The sequence below is a fragment of the Lolium rigidum genome, chromosome 5, assembly GCF_022539505.1.
Source record: "Lolium rigidum isolate FL_2022 chromosome 5, APGP_CSIRO_Lrig_0.1, whole genome shotgun sequence".
Classification (NCBI taxonomy): domain Eukaryota; kingdom Viridiplantae; phylum Streptophyta; class Magnoliopsida; order Poales; family Poaceae; genus Lolium; species Lolium rigidum.
In genome coordinates, this window is record NC_061512.1 from 258,946,377 (window position 1) to 258,953,050 (window position 6,674).

The following is a 6,674-nucleotide window of genomic DNA, read 5'->3' on the forward strand; positions in this document are numbered from 1 at the left end:
TCTTATGCTACGCTTAATTGGGTGTGTCCATTACATCATTCATATAATGATATAATCTTGTTATTAATAACATCCAATGTTCATGATTATGAAACTAATCATCTATTAATCAACAAGCTAGTTAAGAGGCTTACTAGGGACTCTTTGTTGTTTACATATCACACATGTATCAATGTTTCGGTTAATACAATTATAGCATGGTATATAAACATTTATCATAAACATAAAGATATATAATAACCACTTTTATTATTGCCTCTTGGGCATATCTCCAACATCCTGGTGGACAATCAGTTCCGCAGGGAGTTGACGGGCACACACCTATGTGGAAGAAGAAATATATATTTTGGAAGCTAGAATATTGGAAAGTCCTAGATGTTCGCTCTGCAATCGACGTGATGCATGTTACGAAGAATATTTGCGTGAACCTGCTAAGCTTCTTGGGCGTGTATGGGAAGACAAATGATACAAATGAAGCATGGCAGGACCAGCAATGTTTGAAAGACCCAGAAGACCGGCACCCGGAACGGTTTCAAGGTCGTGCTAGCTACGCTCTTACCAAAGAAGAGAAGGTCATATTTTTTGAATGCCTGTGCAATATGAAGGTCCCGTCTGGCTTCTCGTCGAATATAAAGTAAATAATAAATATGGCAGAGAAAAATTTCCAAAACCTGAAGTCTCACGACTGCCACGTGATTATGACACAATTGCTTCCAATTGCTTTGAGGGGGCTCCTACCGGAAAATTTTCGAGTAGCCATTGTGAAGCTATGTGCATTCCTCAATGCAATCTCTGAGAAGGTAATCAATCTAGAAGATCTACCACGGTTACAGAACGATGTAGTCCAATGTCTTGTCAGTTTTGAGTTGGTGTTCCCACCATCCTTTTTCAATATTATGACGCACCTCCTGCTTCACCTAGTCGAAGAGATTTCCATTCTCGTTCCTGTATTTCTACACAATATGTTTTCCTTTGAGAGGTTCATGGGAGTATTAAAGAAATATGTTCGTAACCGTGCTAGGCCAGAAGGAAGCATCGCCAAGGGCTATGGAAATGAGGAGGTAATTGAGTTTTGTGTTGACTATGTTCCTGATCTTAAGCGGATTGTTCTTCCTCAATCGCGGCACGAGGGGAGACTAAGTGGAAAAGGCACGATCGGAAGGAAATCAACGATATGTATGGACGACCATTCCATGAGTGAAGCACACCACACAGTTCTACAAAATTCTAGCTTGGTGGCTCCGTACTTCGAGGAACACAAGAATATTTTGCGCTCGAACAACCCGGGGAAGCCTGAATCCTAGATTACAAAGGCCCACATGGAGACTTTCGGCGGTTGGTTGCGAAAATATTTAATGAGTGACAATGATATTGAAGATTAGCTATACATGTTGGCCAAGTCACCATCTTCGACTATATCGACTTTCCAAGGGTACGAGATAAATGAGAATACATTTTACACGATCGTCCAAGATAAAAATAGAACCAACCAAAATAGTGGTGTCCGCTTTGGTGCAGCAACCGAGAATGGGCAAAAGGTCACATATTATGGTTACATAGAGGAAATATGGGAACTTGACTATGGACCCTCCTTTAAGGTCCCTTTGTTCCGGTGCAAATGGTTCAAGCTAACAGGAGGTGGGGTAAAGGTGGACGAGCAATACGGAATGACAATGGTGGATTTCAACAATCTTGGTTACCTTGACGAACCATTCGTCCTAGTCAAAGATGTCGCTCAGGTTTTCTATGTGAAGGACATGAGTAGCAAACCGAGGAAAAAGAAAGATAAGAAAATGAGTACATCCATCCAAAGCGCCACATAGTTTTTTCAGGGAAAAGAAACATCGTGGGAGTGGAGGACAAGACAGACATGTCAAAAGATTATAATAAGTTTGGTGAAATTCCGTCCTTCAAAGTGAACACTGACCCAAGCATTAGGTTAAATGATCGTAAGCAAGGGACACAAGGGAAGAAATGCTGTGTAATAATTTATCGTACCAAACTTTGTTGAGGAAAAATTGTTCCAAACTTTGTATGGATCATGTGAATTATATTATCTGTGATGTGTTTGGTGTCCATTTTCGAATGATTCGATTGATTTGAGATAACACTGATGATACATGAAATTTGAACTACAGCCAATGATGTGAAGGACATGCCTAGGCCTAGGAGTACATCTTGGAATGTTGGAGTGATTTAGTCATACTCATGCCTAGGCCTATAATATGCATACTCATAGTCTTCGTAGTCGCCGCCGTTGTACTGGTAGTCGTCGCCTTCTAAGTTGCCGCCGTCGTCGTCGCTGCCGTTGTCGTGCGTCGTCGGGTGGCGCTCGTGGCTCGAACCTCGACTAGTACTGAGGGTAGCGCAGGCGGGGGATATCGCCAGCCGTGATGTAGTCCATGACGCTCTGTCGAGTCCGGCCGCCCCACCATAGCTGACGGCCGACCTCGTGGAAGTTCCCAGGAGGCAGACCGTCCTCCTCATACCTGGCGAGCGCCCTCTCACGCCGATTGATGAAGAAGGCGTCCCAAGTCTGCTGGTTGTCGGGATGCCAGCGGGGATTCATCCGCTGCTCTGGCGTGAGGTCGAGGTAGTAGTGGTTCGTGATGGCCGCCCGGCATGCAGTACCCTGAGGGACGGGAGGGACCGGCACGCCTCCGGCGTTTAGGCTCCAGCCGACGGGGAAGCGGTAGCCCGGTGGGCAAGGGTAGTTCGAGGCGCAAAACTCCTCCACCTGCTGGTAGGTTAGAGTGGGTACGGTGGTATCCATGAGAGAGTGATGAGAGATTGTAGAGATGTGATAATGCTGGCCAAGCCGGGATACATATATATAGTGAGAAATGGCGGGAAAAATGGGAGCGGGAAGATAGGAGGCGGGAAGACAGAGGCGGGAAGAAATGGCGGTAAGCGGGGGGATAAATGCAGGGAAGAGAGGCGGCTGGGGAAGACAGAGACGGGAAGCAATGGTGGGAAGAATTGGCGGGATTGGAAGAAATGGCGGGAAGCGGGGGGAGAAATTTTGATATATTATTTGTATTTTTCTAATTTGAAATGAATTAGTTTTATTTTTTTGAAAATTTTGATATATTATTTGTGTTTTTCTGATTTGAAATGAATTATTTTTATTTTTATGAATATTTTGATATATGTTTTTGTATTTTTTCTGATTTGAAATGAATTAGTTTTATTTTTATAAATATTTTGATATATTGTTTTGTATTTTTCTAATTTGAAATGAATTAGTTTTACTAGTCATCAACCCGTGTTGCCGCAGGGGGCAAGAATTCTATTTGTTATTGAAATAAAGTTTTATACATATATTCTTAAGTGCTAAAGTTTTCTGCTGATAAAACAATCTATTTTTATATGTGTAATAGTTTTCCACTGAAAACCGTGTGATTTGTTTTGATCACGCTTTAATATTCTTTGTCGCACTTATATTATTATATGTTTTATGTAATAATTTATACAAGTTTTACAGTGATTGGCATTTTTAATAACCATCCATCCACCCTGATCTAATGATGGTAAATAGATGGAACCAGACAGACGGAACCAAAAATATGGGACCGGAACCTCTAATTTATTCTACAAATATTATAAAAAACGAATGTCCTTTTGAGCGGCCCAAGCATCCGATGGGACTGCACGAATTTTAAAGTTACTACACGAATCTTGAAGTCACCGGCGATTTTGCAACCAGCGAGTCAGAATAAACCGGAGATAATAAATTCGCAAGAGTGGGGTTCGAACCTTTGATCTATCAAAAGATGTGGCCGTACGATGGTGACCTCTGACCAACTAAGATGGCCCTTCTTAACGTGCAAAGAACGAGTTTTTTTATTTATTAAACCACCTACACTGTAGAACTGAAAACTGAACAAACACAACACTTATCTGCTTTGCTCATTGCACTTGCAGCTTGCACTGCAAGCAAAATACATACACCGGCGTGCTAACCTACTTGGCTGTTTTTGGCTGTAGACCTTTCTTAGCACACATGATACGTAGGGAGGTGCATGGGTGATATCTAAGAGCATCTCCACTTGTTCCCCAATACGGCGTCATCGGTGAATTGATTTTTGGCCCGTGTGGGGGCGCCGGCGCAGATGTGATTATGGAGAGGTGTCGGTGCCTAGCCGTTTACACCCTCCCCCGGCCCCTCGGTCCACGTAGCACCTTCATCCTCGGGTCATCAGTGATGGCGTCTCTTTCTGTCCCATGGGGATTCTCCTCCTCCTCTTGGTCGTCGACTATGGCGTCGTGTGGTTTCAGGTCATCGCCGATGACATCGTTCGGTAAGGAGCGGATGACAGTGGTGCAACTTCAGATCTCCGATAAGGTCCTTTTTCTCAACTATGGGCATGTAGCTGAAACACTTCAATACACATATATGGTCGTTTGAGTTGAGCTTTAATGAAGTCCAATTCTATATGCAAAAAAAGTGTTGATTTGAACTTTCTGATGTATTTGTGTATTCCGTCCATACAGTGATATCTATTAGAGCTAATGTTCTGCAGAGAACTAAGGCAACAGTTAACATCCGTGTTTGTATTTCTGACATAGTATTCATCAAAATTCCGAACACACACTAAAGCAGCTGCAACAGTTAAGAACAAAAACCTCTAGTGAACAAAGCAATGTAGTGAGCATTTCATAACCACACGCATAAAACATCACTTCTACATCATCAACACGCTACAGTTGCCATTCTAGCAGCACTACTACTTTATCATTCAGCGTGTCGCTAGCTGCTGTCCTCCTGCTAGCCCAGCGCGTCATCGGCCTGTGCTCCTGCTAGCACGTTGCCGGCCCCCGTGCTTCTCCTAAGATCATTAGAACATCCAAAAGAGAACTGAGATCATTAAGATGCCAAAGCCAGACTGGAATCATAAAAATAAACTGGTTCATTATCTTTGTCATGAACATGGTTTATCACAAGAACTCACGTGTACATTCATAAAGAGAAACTATCCAGGAGTAAGAAAGAGTATGGAGAGACTATATTGTCAAGCAATAACTGTTTAATACAAGCAGTGATAATATTTTCCAATATTCTTGACTGTACTATCGAGCAGATAAAGAGATGGTAGCTTCTGATCAGTTAGAACCTACAAGAACCAGGTAATCATCAAATGAAATAGACACTGAATATATCAGAGTCTAGCTACAAGGTTCAACAAGACCAAGAAAAATTTCATATTCAGATGTCTCACTGTATGCAAGAACAAAAGGTCAAGATCACTAGGTACAGCCGAAGTAAGTTGAGGTAGAAAGGATTGAAATAATTATCCAAAGGCTGACATATTGCACAAGTCTACCCTATTCACTATTCAGCAAAAAGCTAAATGCCACTTCTAGATACTAAAAGCAGTCCAATAACTAGATGTCTGCCAGGAAGTGGTACGGCCAGAAAATGTTTCAGAACATTATATTGTACAGTACAAGGATAGTTCACTAAGAGATGAGGACCCCAACAAAAATCTGAAATTGCTAGCCATATGCATCTGCAACCCACCATAGCCCAACGTTACTAGCAGTCTAACAGTTGAATCAGATTCTTCTTTCCTTTTCTCTTTTCTTTAAACTACAAAGGAGATACTCGTTACATGGCTGCATCTGCTCAAATAAAAGCAATCAATCATGCAACAACCTATCTAGCAGACTAGCACCAAAGGGAGGGCAACGACGCGTACCCGGCAGCCTCCCATTTCTTCAAGCAATTGACTGACCTTGACGAATGGCGTCCGATCCCGCGGGAGACGAGGGCGGCGGCTGCCGACTCCGATCCATCTGTGGTGGCTGCGACTCCGATCCAGACGGTGAAGAGAGCGATGGCGCAGCAGATATGGCGGAGGAGCAGTCCTTGGTTAGGACTCAGGCGTCGGCTGCAGCTCCGAGGCGCGCGCCCTCGTGCTGAGTCCCCGCGACGGGCCGACGGGCGGCGGCTGCGTGGCGGCGTCGGCTGCGGGGCGGCGGCATCGGTGGGGCGGCGGCGGGCGCTCGTGGAGAGTATTTTCCGCGTTTTCTATCGAGATGTATCTCACAATCCGATCTAATTTTGATTTTCTTTTATTTGGAACACTGATTAAAACGTCCGTTCCGGAGATCTTTTACGGTGTCATATCATTGTAGAACTTACAGAAAATTTATCACAGATTTAATCAATGGTCACGAAAAATAACATTAGACGGAACCAAAATTCGATTAGACGGAACCAAAGTTCCATGCCAATCACCGTAAAAGAGCTCAATAATTTAATGATGTAACTCAATTAAACATATGTTTTATCTGGCACTGGTTTCCTAGTTTGTGTCTGCACGCATGTATGCTTTCCTATGACATGCATATATATATGGCTATTATTCCATTTTTAACTTTCAGTAAATATAAGTTATACATATGTAAGACATGCATAATCTTAAATCTGATTTCTTTGAAAAGACAAACACGGTATGTAAAATCCAACCCATACATGACATGTGCACATTGGCATGGAATTTAATATGTATCTTTTGTCACCAGTTTTTACACTTATATGGATATTTTTGACTTCGTCTATACGTATACGAACAATTATTTATTCGGAGAAAACCGCAAGAACATGGTCGTCCATTTGAAAGTAGAACCTCACAAATAAAGCATGTTGACTACTCGTGCTTAAGATACTT

At 42.7% G+C, this 6,674-nt stretch overlaps 1 long non-coding RNA gene across 1 annotated transcript; it reads right to left on the bottom strand.

Annotated features, from left to right (window-relative positions):
• Window positions 1-4,539: 4,539 nt before the first annotated feature.
• On the bottom strand, window positions 4,540-5,901 carry LOC124658030. The gene is made up of 2 exons (XR_006988976.1): window positions 5,736-5,901; window positions 4,540-4,829 (listed from the first exon to the last, which is right to left on the bottom strand). It is a non-coding gene; the product is annotated as an uncharacterized LOC124658030 (long non-coding RNA).
• Between the last annotated feature and the right edge of the window lie 773 nt (window positions 5,902-6,674).